The 19,800-nt window shown below is 49.2% G+C and overlaps 1 protein-coding gene across 8 annotated transcripts in view; it reads right to left on the reverse strand.

Moving 5' to 3' along the window:
• The window catches only part of LOC116944596 (homeobox protein Hox-A4), a 57,241-nt gene extending 37,453 nt beyond the window's left edge, over positions 1–19,788 (reverse strand). For 3 of the 8 annotated variants that reach the window (XR_004403133.2, XR_004403134.2, XR_004403135.2), the window contains exon 1: positions 18,150–18,398. The gene's annotated coding sequence lies outside the window, so the exon portion shown is untranslated. Of the gene's footprint in view, positions 1–18,149; positions 18,399–19,141 lie in introns of those variants that run through there. The other 5 variants (XR_004403139.2, XR_004403137.2, XR_004403138.2 and 2 more) reach the window with 5 other exon arrangements.
• Between the last annotated feature and the right edge of the window lie 12 nt (positions 19,789–19,800).

Genomic DNA, 19,800 nt, shown 5'->3' on the forward strand with positions numbered 1-19,800 from the left:
TTTCATTTGCAGGTGTAGTGGCAAATCGAGCAACAAGTATGGACGCAAAGTAATGAGGGTAGCTGTTTGTAGAGTTGAGTGTGGCACTAGATGTGGCCGGGAGGGACAGCCGTAGGTTAGACAGCAGGAGAATTGCCATCTCTAAAGTATCCGGGGTATACACAGATGAGCACAAGCGCCACCGCCGCCACCACAGTCGTCACAACTCGGTGACTCAGTAACTCGGTGAAGGGACAAGTCGCAGCGCTGACAATGATTTTGCTCACGCCACTGCTAGCGGAAGGGCTTCCCACTCGGGGGGGCCTTTAGAGAGCCCCCCACTCGAGGGAGTCTTTAGAGAGTCCCCCACTCGAGGCAGTCTTTAGAGAGCCCCCCACTGGAGGGGGCCTTTAGAGAGCCCCCCACGCGAGGGGATCTTTAGAGAGCCCCCCACTCAAGGGGGTCTTTAGAGAGCCCCCCACTCGAGGGGATCTTTATAGAGCCCCCCACTCGAGGAGGTCTTTAGAGAGCCCCCCACTGGAGGGGGTCTTTAGACAGCCCCCCACTCGAGGGGGTCTTTAGAGAGCCCCCCACTCAAGGGGGTCTTTAGAGAGCCCCCCACTCAAAGGGATCTTTAGAGAGCCCCCCACTCGAGGGGGTCTTTAGAGAGCCCCCCACTCGAGGGGGTCTTTAGAGAGCCCCCCACTCGAGGGGATCTTTAGAGAGCCCCCCACTGGAGGGGGTCTTAAGAGAGCCCCCCACTTAAGGGGATCTTTAGAGAGCCCCCCACTCGAGGGGGTCTTTAGAGAGCCCCCCACTCGAGGGGATCTTTAGAGAGCCCCCCACTCAAGGGGGACTTTAGAGAGCCCCCCACTCAAGGGGGTCTTTAGAGAGCCCCCACTCGAAGGGGTCTTTAGAGAGCCCCCCACTCAAGGGGAGAGCCCCCCACTCGAGGGGATCTTTAGAGAGCCCCCCACTCGAGGGGGTCTTTAGAGAGTCCCCCATTCGAGGGGGTGTATAGAGAGCCCCCCACTCGAGGGGGTCTTTAGAGAGCCCCCCACTCGAGGGGGTCTTTAGAGAGCCGCCCACTCGAGGAGATCTTTAGAGAGCCCCCCACTCAAGGGGGTCTTTAGAGAGCCCCCCACTCAAGGGGATCTTTAGAGAGCCACCCACTCAAGGGGGTCTTTAGAGAGCCCCCCACTCAAGGGGGTCTTAAGAGAGCCCCCCACCCCGCTACCCCCCCCTTTCTCGCGAGAGTCACTGGGATTTCCAATCAGGGAGGATCGGAATCACGTTCTGGATGATGCCATCACGTGTGGTGGCGAGAATTTTGTCCTTTCACAATGAAGGCAAGGCGAAGACCGATCCCGCCGGTGTCACGTGAAGTGTCTCGGTCCGTGTGGTCAACAGTTGAGGCGCACCCCAATAAAGCGACCTTTGTGGCGCAAAAACAAATCCACCTGTACGAGTGAAATCACGATCCCCCCCCCCCCCAAACCCCCCGCGTCGATACTCTTTGGTTCTTTCGGTAAAGTCACGTAGGTATCAAATTAAATAAAGCACGACGTTTCGGGCGCAAGACGAGCGTCCTTCATCAGGTGACACCTGGTGGCGGACGCTTGTGTTGCGCCCGAAACGTCGTGATTCATTTTGTTTTCTGCCTACGTGACTTTACCGAAAGAACCAAAGAGTATGCGGATCCCTGCAGGCACGAAAGCTTCAAATCAAGAACGATAGGCGGGTCTTCCGAAGGCGCGTCGGTCAAGGACGCCCGAGGAGATGGGAGCTAAGAAATCAGCTCGCGTGCGGGGTGGCAAAGGTGGATTGTAACATCGCAGGATCGTGAGCCATAGCGATGCTTTGGGATAGGTTCTTCGTCCAGCAGCGGATTCGATTATCCGCTAACAATCAATCCACTTTTGAATCGGCCGTGTCGAGAAATTGTAAACGCTAACAGTTTTTTTTTGTTTTTGGTCATCACCCGATGAAACAAATTAAACTTTTGCCCGTAGACTAATTGCCTGAAACGTCGCCTATACAATTGTGTTAGTCTGTTTAGGGCGGTGCTATTAACGAATGCGTCGGGGAATTTTGGGGGGTTAGTTTCTGCCAGCGAATGCGCTTTTTTAAAACCTCCACAGACGATCTCCCCCCACCACCCCCCCCAGCTCTGCCCCGCCCCCCACCAGTCGCCCCTCCCCTCACCCACCTCCCACCCGAACGCTTCCACTCACTCCACTCACTCTCCCCCCGGCCTCTCTCATTGTCTCTCGAGGTCACGCCTGGGAACGACCGCTACGTGTGGCCGGACCTCGTGCAAGGCGACGGGGCCATAAACGCGCCCGCTGCTGGGGGGGGGTGGGAGGGTGGGTGTGGCCCAAACAGCCCCCCCCCACTCCACAATGAAGACATTACAGAGGAAACACGCGGCTTGAAAGCAGGACCCCACTCCCCGCTATATAACGCGCGGAGCCGACGGCGTGCGTACGCTGGGAGGCCCTGCAGACTCGAGCAATATAAAACCAGACGCACTCGCCCACCCACACGCCGCTCCACCCCTGTGAATCGAGGGCGAAGTTAAGACTCGTGAGTTCGATTCAATGAAGTAATCGATTTTACTTTGCAGGCTAAATTTTTTTTTAAATTCCGTTACCACCACCATAATTACAATTCTGAATCACGAGTTTCCTTCCCGAGTAAACCTCACAAGAGCTAAGAAGCTGTTTTTTTTGTTTGTTTATCTATCAAAGTGCGGCTCGGCCGGCAGACAACATCAAGGAAGTCCAATTAACAATTTAAAACCGTGTCCCACCACCAAGACATCTGTCAAGCGTGGAAGAGTAGGCCAACTTTTTCGCCTTCGAGGGGCACTCCAGAGTGCCCCCTAGCGGAGGCCCATCCGCGAGCAATTGCAGGGGCTGCGCCTTCACCATTTCACTTTTGCCGACAATGTAATTTTACTACCGCTCGCAAACGACGTATAACCTAACCAATCGATTAATTCCCACGCGAAATCTAACCATCTGTGAACTACCGAATATCTGTGTGAAAAAAATTGATTCGTCGCTCATCGGATTCCTCCAGTGCAAATAAAGATTCTGATTCCGATTGATGTGTGACAACGTGGAATGTTCAGCAGCGGGCTCACGCGTGTGTGTGTCTGTGCGTCTTGTGTGTGTGTGTATGGGAAACGGTGGCCTAGCGGATGACGCGCGACGGTCCTGGGTCTCCCCTAGGTCGACTCAGCCTCAAATGAGTACCTGGTGCGGTGGATAAAAACATCGCCACTGGGGAGACAAAGGCGGTCGGGCGTGGTGCTGGCCACCCACCCCCTCGTGTACCGTTCCGGCCTTCATAGACGCTCGCTAACAGCACTTGCCCCTACAGTCTGTTAAGGCTACACGGGGGATCTTTGATCTTTGTGTCTGTGTGTGTTTCTGTGTGTATCTGTGTGTCTGTGTGTATCTGTGTGTCTGTATGTATCTGTGTGTCTGTGTCTTTGTGTGTCTCTGTGTGCGTCTGTGTGTGTTTCTTTGTGTGTCTCTGTGTGTGTCTCTGTGTGTCTGTGTGTGTGTCTGTGTGTGTGTCTGTGTGTGTGTCTGTGTGTGTCTGTGTGTCTGTACCTGTGTGTGTCTCTGTGTGTGTCTCTGTCTGTGTGTGTGTCTGTGTGTGTGTCTGTGTGTGTGTCTCTGTGTGTGTCTCTGTGTGTGTCTGTGTGTGTGTGTGTCTGTGTGTGTGTGTCGGTGTGTGTGTGTCCGTGTGTGTGTGTAAACACTCAGGCAGGCGTCAAGCCCCCCCTCGCAATTGCGTGGGGTGCGCGCGGATGACCTCCCGGGTTTCCTCCCACGCGAAACATAAATAGGCGCAGGCCGCTGAGGAATTCGACAAACATTCCCAACAAGAGTCTCGCTCACAAGCGGCGTGTTCACGTGGACACCGCGCGCCTCTTCTTCGGGAAGGCCAAGTGCGAGCGGGAGTTGTCGCGGCTGTGAACCCGCGCATCCCGAGTTCGATTCCCGCTCACGGCCGTCAAACACCGGTGGCGATTCTCTGAAACGGTCCCGGGCCTCCCCTAGATCGACTCGGCCTTAAATTGAGTACCTGGTGCGGTATGTTAAAACATCGCCACTCGGGAGACAAAGGCGGCCGCGCGTGGTGCTGGCCACCCACCCCTTCGTGTGCCGTTCCGCCCTTCATAGGTGCTCGCTAGCAGCACTTGCCCCTACAGTCTGTTAAGGCTATACGGGGGATCTTTGTCTATGGTGCGTGGGGAGCGCTGTGCGGAAGCGACCTGGCCGATATTCCCTGCGGTTGAGAAACGTGGGACCGCTTCCTATCAACCCTGGGCTTAATCACAATTCCACGTGTTATCGACGTGCACCTAGCCTGGCACAAGCAACGCAGCGACGTCACCGCCACACACGGACGTGCGCGTGCGAATCCGGCCAAGGATGACTCTGACCAAGTGATTATAATTGATCAGTAACCTCGTCAGAGTGACCACGAGTAACCTCTCACCGTGGGTCGGCTCCGCATGAAATGAACACTCGCATTGGCGCAGACAACTCTGCGCTGTGCCAACATCAGCGTTGGGGAGAGACAAAGGCGGCCGGGCGTCTCCCCACTGCTCACAATGTACACACCGCACCAGGTACTCGTTTAAGGCCGAGTCGGGCCTCGGGCGAAACCCGAGTCCCAGTCCAAATACATCAGCCGCTGCAACTTGTTGCAGAAATCGCATCGCTCGCGGGCAGGGATTCGAACGTCGGGGCTTTCTCTGCCAGGCTCGTGAGCAACGCAGGAGCCAAAGAGCGTGAGAGAGCGAGAGCGAGCGAGAACACTTCACGAATATGCGTGTCATCCTTTGCGCAGGGCCACGCTAATATTCTGTGTATCATAGTCTTAGCTCTTTCGGTAAAGTCACGTTGAAGGGAAACAAGAAAATGATATATATAATTAATTATTTTATTGTTTCCCTTCAACGTGACTTTAAAATATATTTTATTATTTTATAAATATATTTTATTATTTTATTGTTTCCCTTCAACGTGACTTTAATAAAATAATAAAATATATTTTATTATTTTATAAAATATATTTTATTGTTTCCCTTCAACGTGACTTTACCGAAAGAGCTAAGAATATGAATTACTGCAGTCACGAAAGCTTTAAATCAAAATTCTGTGTATCGTTCCAATTTTAGTATATGTACTGCCGGAGCAAGTGAGAGAGAGAGGGCGAGGTGGGAGCTCCTCTCAGCAGCTGTGCGCCCAGGGTTGTGTTCTGGGTGGCACGCATCTCGCCGACTGGGCCGCTTGGAAGAGGGGAACGCTCAACAACGGGGCTTCAAAGGATTCCTTGGATGAGCCGCGACTGCGCATGCGCCCAGATAGAGCCCCCTCGCCCCGCCCCTCCCCCTCGCCCCGCCCCTCGCCCCGCCCCTCCGCCTCGCCCCGCCCCTCGCCCCGCCCCTCGCCCCGCCCCGCTCCCTCCTCCGCCCCTCCACCCGAATGGACGCGGTAAAATGGCGCGCCCGCTGTTTATGACGTCGCAGGCTATCCGGTCCTAGCGCGCCGCCTACTGGCTGCGATGGGGGATGGTGAGGGACACTACGCGCCAGTGCCCACGCTGTGGACTTGTGTTTATTGTTGTCTGGTTGCGAGAGGAGTCAGTCACCAACCCATGGCACCTGGGGGGAGGGCGTGGGGGGGGGAGTCTTTGTGCCGTCGACCTCCTCGTGCCCAGCGAGCATTCTGACACTTCACGTGGCCTCAAAAGTGCACGTAGCCTGGCACAAGCGCCGTGGGGACGTCACCGTCACTTAAGTGGCGAATGGCTGTTGTTGTTATTTTTCTGCGCTGTGGACAAGGTGCATTGCCTGAAACTTCGTCTCTTATATGCCCCCCCCACACACACCTTTAAGGCTGCAGTGTCATTGGCACGTGTTTGTATTGAACAATAGATATTGGGCTTCCCTTCCACATCTGTCCACGTATAACAACAAATATTTTTGCTTTAAAGTACACATCCCCATCGGCCGCACGGCAGTCTGCGGAGTGTCTATAAAACAGCGTTGGTTTATTACAAGAACATTCTTACGTATTGATTTTGCTACTGATATTCGACGCGCCTTGATGGCTACATATGGTGAGATGTTCAAACTCCCTCGCCTGGTATGCAGGAGGCCGTGGGTTCGATCCCAAGCCCTGACGCCTGCTGCTGTATATTTGGAGTTTGCGGTCTCTCTCTCACCACGTGGTCGCGTGGATTTCTCTCCGGGTCTTCCGGTTTTTCCCTCCACATTTAAAATCAACATCACCACGCGTTTAGAGTGTTTGGCTGCTATGCATTTCCACGTAAGCCACTACGTTGAGCTATCATTTGTGGCAAGGTCACGCCTTACTTGGTAAAATAAATAAAAAGTTCACAATGTAATGGATGGTTGGACTGTATTGAACCAGTTAGAGGGTCCCATTGAGATGCCAGATTATATGGCGATGTTTCTGCTGTGTTGGCAGTGGTGCACGATCACAAATGAACAATAACAACTCAACATATAACGGAAACAAAACTGTGGCACTAAAATAACAAAGAAATATACAAATCTTCGACGTTTCGAGCAATGACCCTACTTTATGTGCTACTAAAAAGGGTCACTGCCCGAAACGTCGCAGGTTCTATTTATTTTCTTTAAAGTTTCGATTTTTTATATATATCTAAGACAACACCTGCAAATAGAGAATTGACGAAGTGTGTTAAAATTTTTTGTTTTTTATTGTTTGACTGGTGCAAATTTATGGCACCCAATAGGGATCCTATGATGGAATGCGTATTATGAATTTGAATTGTTATATTAATAGTGATTTCGCTTGCACCTTAAAACATGGCCGTTCATTAAAATTACGCCTGTAAATCAACACGGCCAATCAACACGGCCAATCACAGGACCAATCAACACGGGCAATCAACGCGGCCAATCAACACGACCAATCAACACGGCCAATCACAGGACCAATCAGCACGGCCAATCAACGCGGCCAATCACAGGACCAATCAACAGGACCAAATCATCACGGCCATGAGAACGATATGATGATGAAAGGCTCGTGAAGCGATGGCGATTAAGTGTCGTGTTTGTTCGATGGTAAGAAAGGAATGGGGATAATTACCAAACTAATCACGAAACAAAGACATGTTTTACATCGCAACATCATCGGCCATATCCGCTACAAATACGAGTAGCGTGTGTCTACTGTTACACACTTTAAGGCTCTATTACTGGTAGGAACGAAGTTGTAAACTGCGTGTACCAGCCTGCAATAGATTAATGTGTCCGTCCGTCCCCTTTCAATACTTTAACGAAGTGAAATCTCGTGCTGTTGGGGTGTAAAAATAAAATTGCGCAAAGTTCCAATGTTCCTACCAGCCCACCCTGCAGGGACCTGTTTAATCATCAGTAATACAGGGTGTTTTGAAAATGATGGACCCGATTTGAAATCGCTATATCTTTGAAATTGGGTCCATCTTTTTTAACCACCCTGTACATCTCGGAGTTGTTTAAATAAAGCTGCTTGCGACACTTTAATTGGGAAGGCCGGATAAGTGAAATAATGAAATACCATAATTTGTTTGAAGAAGTAATCAATATTATGTGTTAATTTAAAACGAAATAATTTAAAACGAAATAATTTGTCCCAACAAATAAATAACCGATTCTGGAATAACGGGCGGTTGATAATTAAATAATCTATGTCGTTGTTTATTTATTCGTTATATATAAAAATAAATGTATTAATTAATGACCGTTTTTCATGTATGTATTTAGTCATGCATATTCATTGCTAACATGCGTTGTACATTCACACTCCGGACCATTCGCAGCCTCATCCATTCGTTTAGTTCCACTGGAAGTTTCACGCCGATGAGCGAGCATTTGTGGGGCATTACGAAGTCCATTGCGAGAAGGTACATTGCCCGAAACGTCGCCAATTATACACATCTATTGTTTTTCTTTTAAGGCCACAGTGTTATCGACGATTGCGTGGAATTGATTTTTGTTTGTTTGTGAATTGCGTTTTGTGCACCACTCTGGACAACGTCGCGCGCAGAAGCAATAGTAGCAGCATCACCACCACCAGACGATGTTTAATTATGAAGACCAATTTACTGGTGGATGCTATTGGTATCGCTTCGCTCATAAAAACATTAAGACTGCGCGGCGCGAAAGGGATATGATGGAACTACAATCACAGCCGATAACAATGTCGCATTTCCGTCTCTTCTTTCCCATTGCGAGTTTTTTCTTTCCCATCCCAAGAGAGATTGTGGGTAAATATAGGAACCGCGTGAAAGCACCTGCGCATCGGCCAAACTGAACTAACGAAGTCACTTAAATTAAGACCCAGATGGGGCCGAACGATTTAAATACATTAGTAGAAACAATAGTGTCAAAACATAGTAATAAAATGAATCGAAATGTTCACGTCAATACTAAAACGCGACTTTAAACTTAACTCTATATAGCTATAGTATACTGATATCGAGTTACTCTGCAGCGCGTCTCCTCCCAGCTCTCACTTTCAATTGACTCCCCAATTAAAATACGAAGTAATTCATATTCTTAGCTCTTTCGGTAAAGTCACGTTGAAGGGAAACAATAAAATAATAAAATATATATAAAACAATAAAAATTCTCACGACGTTTCGAAAATAACACAAACGGTCGTCATGGTCGAAACGTCGTGAGAATTTTTGTTTTATATATATATTTATTATTTTATGATTTCCCTTCAACGTGACTTTACCGAAAGAGCTAAGAATATGAATTACTGCAGTCACGAAAGCTTTAAATCAAAACGAAGTAACTCGTTACACGCTGCACGCGCCCGATGATTGTTAACGCGCTCGGCAAATTAACGCTGCTGTTTAAGTTCACGGCGCCGATTGAAATTAAGTTCGAAAGCCTGGTGTGTGTGTGCGTGTACACACGCTTTTACACGAGCGTGTACACGCACATGCGCGCGTTCCACGTGACGCTGACAGCAGCGTTAATTGCTGAGCGCGTCACGTGGAACGTGTTTAACAATCATCGGGCGCGTGCAGCGTAACATCGCCGCATTGGCAGTGATGGGTGCACAAGCACAACAAACATAACATTTTAGAAAAAACATCCACGCGTTCGTCATTGCGCCCTTCCCTTGATCAATGCGCTCTAAAGAACGTGTAATTTTCACCAAAACGTCCCATATTTAAAATGTGGAATATCAAACTGTCTGTTTACTTTAAAAAAAAAATATCGTGCTACATTGCATTACGCAAAACGCAGAACGCTGCGAAAAACACCAACATCGAACATTCCACGAGAATATATATACAGCATATTATATATCAATATAATGCACACATATAGTTCCCTTAAGGCAGTGCTGTTGACGAATAATGTTGTAAAGTAGAATTTGTATTCTTTGGTTCTTTCGGTAAATGAATAAAGATGCAACTTTATTTAATTATTATTATTTTCAATCTACGTGACTATGAATTCCTGCAGTCACGAAAGTTTTACGTCGAATAATTTAAATTGTTGACAACAGAGACCACCACCAGCACAACCACACAATCGACGACGAAGACGACTCCTCACTGTTCCGCGGCGGCTTCCTTCACACGATTTCTCCCGAGACAGGAAGATAAAATATATATATGTTCACATTGTATACCATTCATATACACACACACACACGCGCGCGCGCGATGCATCTCTACGCGCTGGAGCGTTAAAGCGACGGATCGCTCGACGGGGACGATCGTCTCGACGCGCTTGAAGGGGCTCTCCCGGGCGCTACATTGGTACCGAACGGGGGCACGTTTCCACATCGTGATTGGGGGGGTGGGCAATGGGGAGGAGGGGCAATTGGGGGGCCGTATTAATTAATGTATTTATTCGTTCGGTCTGGGAGCTACGCGAACTGACCTCACGTGCAGGATGGCTTCCTTCGAGATTCCACATTTACACAAAGAGCGACGCGTTAACGTTTTTTTATTCCGGCCTGGATATGCAGTGTTCGTACACCTACATGCAATGCATATATATTTATATCTGTAATAGGGGAGTTATTTGACCATACTTCTCCGCTGTGGTCAGTGCACGCTTGGTTAAAGGCGAGTAACGGACCCAGGATAGGTTCGGACTCGGCGCAACAAATGCAGTGTTCATCCGCTGTCGGGAATCGAATTCAAGTGGCAACGGGTTCACAGCTCCGGTGCGCTAACCACTGCGCCACCGCTCCCCCGCCACCACCCCCCTCCTTCACCCCCCCTCCAACACGTATACTTTGTAGTATACACACACACACTATGTAACAAAACACGTGTACTTTGTAGAGTACACACACAATATGTAACACAACATGTATACTTGTAGAGTACACACACACACCATGTAACACAACACGTGTACTTTGTACAGTACACACACACTATGTAACACAACACGTGTACTTTGTACAGTACACACACACTGTGTAACACAACACGTGTACTTTGTAGTGTACACACACACTATGTAACACAACACGTGTACTTTGTAGAGTACACACACACTGTGTAACACAACACGTATACTTGTAGAGTACACACACTATGTAACACAACACGTATACTTTGTAGTGTACACACACACACTATGTAACATAACACGTGTACTTTGTAGAGTACACACACACACTATGTAACACAACACGTGTACTTTGTAGAGTACACACACACACTATGTAACACAACACGTGTACTTTGTAGAGTACACACACACTATGTAACACAATACGTGTACTTTGTAGAGTACACACACACACTATGTAACACAACACGTGTACTTTGTAGAGTACACACACACTATGTAACACAACACGTGTACTTTGTAGAGTACACACACACACACACTATGTAACACAACACGTGTACTTTGTAGAGTACACACACACTATGTAACACAACACGTGTACTTTGTAGTGTACACACACACTATGTAACACAACACGTGTACTTTGTAGTGTACACACACACACTATGTAACACAACACGTATACTTTATAGTGTACACACACACACTATGTAACACAACACGTGTACTTTGTAGTGTACACACACACTATGTAACACAACACGTGTACTTTGTAGTGTACACACACACTATGTAACACAACACGTGTACTTTGTAGTGTACACACACACTATGTAACACAACACGTGTACTTTGTAGAGTACACACACACTGTGTAACTCAACACGTGTACTTTGTAGAGTACACACACACACACTATGTAACACAACACGTGTACTTTGTAGAGTACACACACACACTATGTAACACAACACGTGTACTTTGTAGTGTACACACACACACTATGTAACACAACACGTGCACTTTGTAGAGTACACACACACTGTGTAACTCAACACGTGTACTTTGTAGAGTACACACACACTATGTAACACAACACGTGTACTTTGTAGAGTACACACACACTGTGTAACAAAACACGTGTACTTTGTAGTGTACACACACACACTATGTAACACAACACGTGTACTTTGTAGAGTACACACACACACTATGTAACACAACACGTATACTTTATAGAGTACACACACACTATGTAACACAATACGTACACTTTGTAGTGTACACACACACACACTATGTAACACAATACGTATACTTTGTAGCGTACACACACACTCAGACGATGTAACACAACACGTATACTTTGTGTACTGCATTCGTTGTGTGTACACGCACGGGGAATTGTGGTAGCCTCGTGCGAACCTCGGCGATGTTTACGAGCGAATGGCGAGGATTCTTTCTGGAATCCCAAAACTCACCGACGTCACACACGCCACGTGTATTTGCGTAAAGAATTGCGCCGAAGGGGGTTGGTGTATATATATAAATTTTATTTAATGAATAAAATAATACAATGCGACATTCGCCTATATGCGCGCCCTGGAATAACACCGCAATTATATATGCGTACACACACGTGTTTCATTCAGCGCAAATATCGGTCCGTTTGACCGCTAATTTTCAACATTATTTCGAGCCAAGATCATCGCAATGATCGACCGCAGTACGTGGGGATTGCGCGGCTGCCAATCGATCAATCGATCCGGGACTGCACCTCGCATTCCGTTGCGCCATCGACCACGCACGGATCTGGAGCTGTGCGCGCTTCCATTGAGGCGACGGATATTGGGGGCTCATAGAGCCAAACTAAGGTGGTCCTCCTCCACCACCACCACCACAACAACACACAGCACGCGACTGTAGTTTACACAACACACACACAGCACACGACTGTAGTATACACAACACACTGTAGTATACACAACAAACACAACACACTGTAGTATACACAACACACACACTGTAGTATACACAACACACCACACTATAGTGTGTGTTGTGTTGTTAGTCTACACAACACACGACTGTAGTATACACAACACACACACACGACTGTAGTATACACAACACACACACGACTGTAGTATACACAACACACACAACACACACACGACTGTAGTATACACAACACAGCACACGGCTGTAGTATACACAACACACACAACATAACACGACTGTAGTACACACAACACACAACACGACTGTAGTATACACAACACACACAACACACACACACACGACTGTAGTATATACAACACACACATAGCACACGACTCTAGTATACACAACACACAACGCAACACACGACTATAGCATACACAACACACGACTATAGTATACACAACACACGACTATAGCATACACAACACACGACTATAGTATACACAACACACGACTATAGTATACACAACACACGACTATAGTATACACAACACACGACTATAGTATACACAACACACGACTGTAGTATACACAACACATGACTAAAGTATACACAACACACGACTACAGTATACACAACACACGACTGTAGTATACACAACACACACACGACTGTAGTATACACAACACACACAACACACACACGACTGTAGTATACACAACACAGCACACGGCTGTAGTATACACAACACACACAACATAACACGACTGTAGTACACACAACACGACTGTAGTATACACAACACACACAACACACACGACTGTAGTATATACAACACACACATAGCACACGACTGTAGTATACACAACACACAACGCAACACACGACTATAGTATACACAACACACGACTATAGTATACACAACACACGACTATAGCATACACAACGCACGACTATAGTATACACAACACACGACTATAGTATACACAACACACGACTATAGTATACACAACACACGACTATAGTATACCCAACACACGACTGTAGTATACACAACACATGACTATAGTATACACAACACACAACACGACTGTAATATACACAACACACACTGTAGTATACACAACACAACACGACACAACACACACTGTAGTCTACACAACACACACTGTAGTATACACAACACACACTGTAGTATACACAACATACTATACACAGCACACACTGTAGTCTACACAACACACACGACACAACACACACTGTAGTCTACACAACACACTAGTATACACAACACACTATACACAGCACTGTAGTATACACAACACACACAGCACAGACGACACAACACATTGTAGTATACACAACACACACGACACACACGACACAACACACTGCAGTCTACACAACACACACGACACAACACACTGTAGGTATATACAACACAACACACTGTAGTCTACACAACACACACTGTAGTAAACACAACACACTATACACAGCACACACTGTAGTCTACACGACACACACGACACAACACACACTGTAGTATACACAACACACACTGTAGTATACACAACACACGACAACACACACTGTAGTAAACACAACACACTATACACAGCACTGTAGTATACACAACACACACGACAACACACACTGTAGTCTACACAACACCCTATACACAGCACACGTTACACACGCACAACCCCTTCCTTCACCACACACCGCCACGGGCAACGAGCGGTCGTCAACCCCCCAGCTCGTTGCACGGAACACCAACAACGACACGTCCACGCAAACACAGAACAATTAATATTATTTCGCTAACGTTTCGGGCAATGGGCCTTCTTCTTCAGTGCCCATCCTCTCTCCACCACCATCACCACGGCTGCCGATGCTACAGGTATGTTCCCGGGGCCGCGTACGCTGTAGTCACAACCTTGCAACCTTTTTGTGGACACGCAAGGTCGTACCTACAGGGTAAGCGGACCCGGGCCGATTGCATGGCGACGTTTCGCGCCCACAGCCCTTCCAAGTCCGCCATCACCTTCATCAACGCCGCCGCTACACACCCCCCCCACCTCCTCAGCCCGCGTCTTCTAAACCCACCCCCTCCCCCCTCGAACGACTGCGCGTTATCGGTGAGTAACGCGTTTCAAATGATGAAACATCGTCGCCGTGGACAGAGCCTTCTCATTTGAATCGCGTATTCGTCCCGCAAAGCTCATCGATGTCTATACATATATATATTTTTTAACCGTTAAAAAAACAAACAAACACAACAAGCCTCCCTGAATATTGCAAAGAAAATAAAAGCTCCATCATCTACGCTGCGCGCGCTCTTCGGTAAAACAAAGAAAAAACCGGCGTGCGTCGAATTGCGCAACGGACGAAAAAGCATCGATGTGGGAGTCAGATTTTTGTGGATGCCACAAAATGAAATGAATGTGGAGTGGGGGTGGAGGGTGGAGGGTGGGGTAGAAAGACACCAACACACAGACACACACACAATCAGCACACAATCAGCACCCCTTGCTCGAGCGCGCGTAAGCGTAGCCCCGGGCGACGCGCAACGCGTCTCGCTAAGCGGCAGTGATCGCGGTAACAGCGATGGTCTAGGCGGGGGTGATGGTGGTGGTGGAGGTGGTTGTTGTTGGTTTGCTGAAGAGTTAAAAAACGAATGACCGATACGAGGAGCCGGGAGTCATCCCGGCTGTTGTCGATCGGCAGCCGATGAAGGCGCCCCCCCCCTCTCCCCTCCCCTCGCAAGCAAAGGGGTGGCAACGCCACCAAGAGCGCCCCGCGCGTTTGCTCGTGACGGGGCATTGCGGTCGAATGCGGCGTGAGACGGCGCGAGCGAATTTGTCAAAGAGCGACGGAGGCGTTGGAGGAGGAGGAGGAGGAGAGAGAGAGAGTGCTGGGGCGGTGACGTCGGCGGGGTAGGAGGCTGGGGGGGGGGGTAGGAGGAGCTGGGGGGCAGGGGCTGTCTAGCCCCCCCCCACACACACACACACAACCCTCTGTCTCTACACCTCCTGCCACCGCTCCGTAGACACTCGCGCTCTTTCCCTCTAGACCCACCCCCTCCCACCCCACGCCCCCCACTGCCCCCCCCCCCACTGCTGCCCCCCCCCCTCCCCACTCATCACACCAACCGCGAGTCGCTTGCTGAACCTCCTCCTCCTCCTCGCCGAGAGAGATGTCGCGCTCGCCATTGGCCAGCGCCTCCGCGCTAAAGGCTGCGCGCTTCCTCCAAACGCTGTGCCGCATTGCGCAAAATCGCGTCACTGCGAGAGTGGGGGGCGGGGGTCACGTGGGTACCCCCCCCATCTAAATTTTTTTGTTTCATTATTTTTTTCTCTTATATATTTTTTTTGGGGGGGGGGGGGGGGTGGGGAGGGGGGTAAACTTCATCCGCATTCTAACCGCATCATTCCCTCCCCCCCCATCCCATCTCGCACCCCCGCCTCCATCTCCTCCATGCACGGGCTGAGCAGTGAAAACTTCACCGGCATGACAATGAGAGGATGGATCAGTTCGCGCTATGCGCTATGCGCGTTGCAAAAGTAGTTAACTGTTTGAAAAGCAATTGAAAAAAAAATAACAAACGATAACAAAAAGTAAAGTCACGTAGAAGGGAAACAATAAAAAATATTTTAAAAAATTATGATTGCTTGTGTTGCAGTCGAAACGTCGTGAGAATTTTATTGTTTTATATATTTTTTTTATTTTATTGTTTCCCTTCTACGTGATTTTACCGAAAGAACCAAGAATATGAATCCCTGCAGTCACGAAAGCTTTAAATAAAAAAAATAAAACAAAAGTTTAATCGAAGGCTAACCTTTGCCGCTTGCTCGGTTTTTTTATACGGTTACAGATGAGTTTATCTTATATACATACTGTATCTTTATTTCCACACTCACACGTGTGTCTGAGCTTACAAAAGAGTGAGGGAACTTCTAATAGAGTGCAGGATTTAATTGAATTCGGGGACTTACTGTTCGTATTGTTATTATTAATGATACTATTAATAATACCACGACGTCAATACATCGACAGTAATTATTTGGTGATCATCACATTACAGTCAAAGCAAGACACAGCATCATCATCATCATTCATTATTAACAGCAGTACTATTTTTTTTTTAAATTTCAAGCTTTCGTGACTGCAGGGATTCATATAAAACATATTTTTTATTTTATTTTATTGTTTCCCTTCTACGTGACTTTACCGAAAGAACCAAGCATATAGCAGTACTCAACTTTCACAATAGCACTTCGGGAAAACACTCGAGGGGAGGGAGGGAGGGAGGAGGGGGCAGGTGGGTGGGTGGCACCGCAATGCGTAAAAATCGGAACGCGTCGTTCACGCGCAATGCGTCCATCGGTGTTCGTTTGGTTCACGGGACGATGGACGGGTGAAGAACGTGAGGATGCGGACGGATGCCTCACAGGGCGCGAGCAACAACAACAACAACGAAACACCTCGCGTCTCCGATCGATCCGAGGGATATCCGCAGGGATTGAAGTTGTATAACCTCCCCCCCCCGCCCCCCCCCGCCTTCGCGTGATGCCATCGACTGTATCCGCATCTTAAAGCAATGCAGGAACAAATAAAAGTTCGTACGACGATTTCGTAAATGTTTCTCTTTGTTTTCGCGTGCGTGAGACGACAACCCGAACGTAGCGAGGCGGTGACACGTTACCTTTCAAGTAGTTTGTGGGGTTTTGGTTTTGTTTCGGAAGCGCTTTGCATGTTTACAAAAAAGGGCCACATATTCGATCATTTGGCCAAGCGACCGAACGTGCGTACGACTTTCGTTGGCGATATGTCCCTCCCCCGCCACCCCCCCCCCCCCCCCCCACAATTTGTGATGGAGACATCGACCCAGTAGCTTGCTCAGCACAACATTTGGACGTGAAGGAACAGTTCTGTCACGATGTGAGAATCCGGCACTCATTTCTTTCTGCTGCTGCTGCTGATGATGATGAGTGCCTGAAGCGTCAGGTCCTGTGGTGTCGGCTACTAAAGTGCAACCTCGCAAAAGAAGTTTATCAAAATCGGTCAAAACCCCTTGGCGCTGCTGAGCCGACGTTGGTGGAACGTCCACTGCGCTCCACCAGGGACCAGTCTATGATACGTCGACCGAGTTGAGCGGGTTGCTTTGTACAACGAGTTGCATTTGACCCACGCAGCTGCGTATCGGTATTACAGCAGACGTCCTGAACAATTGTTTTTGCTTACGTTCAAGACACAAGTAGCGGAAAAAGGTCACAGAGCTCACCACCGACAACAACAACAACAACAGCGGACACAGTCCCCATGCGGATGACTTGAAGATTCAATAGGCGCGGGCCCCGTGCGTGTGTGCGCCTGCAAATGTGCCTGTGTATGTGAGCTTGTGTGTGTGTGCCCGTGTATGCTTTGCTAGCAGCAATTGCCACCAACAGTCTAAGGTTATGCGGTGGATATTAGTGTCCGTGCGCCTGCGTGTGTCCCTGTGTGTGTGTGCCTATGCGCGTGTGCGCCTGTGTGTTGTGCCATTGCGTTTGTGCGTCTGTGTGTGTGCGCGCGTGCGTGTGTGCGTATGTGCGTGTCAGTCCTGTGAGCCGCGTTAACATCTCAATCATAAGCTGCGTCAATAATGTAAAAAAAACATGTTTAAGTCGCGCGAGGAAGTGGACTTTAGATGAATTTTCGCGGTTCAAAAACAAAAAAAAACGCACGCGAGCGAGCGAGCGCCCGATCGATCTATCTATCGATCATCATCATCATCATCATCACGAGCGGCAGCAGCTGTGGCAGAGCGAGCTCGCTACGTACCTCGGCGCGGGGGAGCGAGCCACGATCTCAGCCCGCAGGTGAACGGTGCGGCACAGCCAGGAAACCGGGGAGGAAGAACAACACAGAGAGAAAGAGAGAAGGGACGGTTATTGTTGTTGTTGTGGTTGTGGTTAGCCCCTCAATAGGGATGGGGGGGGGGACGAGAGGTGAACACAGCCCGCATCGAGCCGAGTGTCCATCCGCAATGCACCCGCGACAGGCGATGTCGCGTCCCCACCCCCCCGCACACCCCCCCCCCCCTCTCTCATCGAGTTAATTTCACCCCCCCCCCCACCCACACTGAACCCTGCGGAGAACGATGCCAGCCCCCCCCCTCCCTCTGCCACAAACCCCCTCGCCCCCCCCGCCCCTCCTCTGCCCCGCTCTCAGCGGAGAGTTTTCCGCAAAAGATGAATTCGTACGCTTCGACTGTCTTATCGTATGGTGATGAAGGGCAGTGGTTGTGTCTTACGTGAACTTTACGTGTGTGTATATATATATACGTGTGAAGATTGAACAAATAGACGACGTCAAAACGAACCACCCGCAACGCACTCGAGATTTTGTTATTTTTTTTTAAATTCTGCTATCGTCTGGTTCCATTCGCCTGTCGTTCTCGTCCACCTGCGAGTTGCCAACCCCTCTTCCCGAATCGTCTGCGCAGCGTTGGAGAGAGAGAGAGAGAGAAATGGGGGAAAGATAACATACCGGCGGGTATTCTCTCTCTCTCTCTAACTATAGGGAGGTCTGATTACAAGCCCCCAACTCAGCCGAAAGTGCAAAAACAATTCCGCTTGGTTTACAAACTATAGCAATTCAAAGATGAGTGCATCTATATACACACACACACAGTGTATTCGCTGATTGACTTCTGCAAAGTAGTTGCGAATGATCGAGAGGGTTAGAGAGAGAGAGAAACAAGTTGACCGAAATAACGGAACCGGCGTCTAACAGTGAGGAGGCGGCGGAGAATCTCCGGTGAGAGCCCTTACCGGGGGGTCCACGGGATGGCCGGCGGGAACGTGGCGCTCGAGTCGCCGGATGCTGCTGCCTCCCATCGCCTTCGTCTCTCTCCCCTCTCTCTCGCTGACCCCATCGCCTTCGTCTCTCTCATCTCCTCTCCTCTCTCTCGCTGACCCCATCGCCTTCGTCTCTCTCATCTCCTCTCTCTCTCTCTCGCTGACCCCATCGCCTTCGTCTCTCTCCTCTCCTCTCTCTCGCTGACCCCCATCGCCTTCGTCTCTCTCCTCTCTCTCGCTGACCCCATCGCCTTCGTCTCTCTCATCTCCTCTCCTCTCTCTCGCTGACCCTCATCGCCTTCGTCTCTCTCCTCTCTCTCTCTCGCTGACCCCATCGCCTTCGTCTCTCTCCTCTCTCTCGCTGACCCCATCGCCTTCGTCTCTCTCCTCTCTCTCGCTGACCCCATCGCCTTCGTCTCTCTCCTCTCTCTCGCTGACCCCCATCGCCTTCGTCTCTCTCCCCTCTCTCGCTGACCCCCATCGCCTTCGTCTCTCTCCTCTCCCCACTCTCTCGCTGCGCGCCGCAGCTGCTGCACACTTCTTACCCGACTCCATTTCGCGCGCGGACCACCGTCTCACGCGAGCCGTCGTGTCGACCCCCCCCTTGCCCCCCCCCACACACTTTCCCTCCC

Source organism: Petromyzon marinus, chromosome 2, assembly GCF_048934315.1.
Source record: "Petromyzon marinus isolate PM22_M1 ecotype Great Lakes invasive population chromosome 2, UKy_Petmar_22M1.pri1.0, whole genome shotgun sequence".
Classification (NCBI taxonomy): domain Eukaryota; kingdom Metazoa; phylum Chordata; class Hyperoartia; order Petromyzontiformes; family Petromyzontidae; genus Petromyzon; species Petromyzon marinus.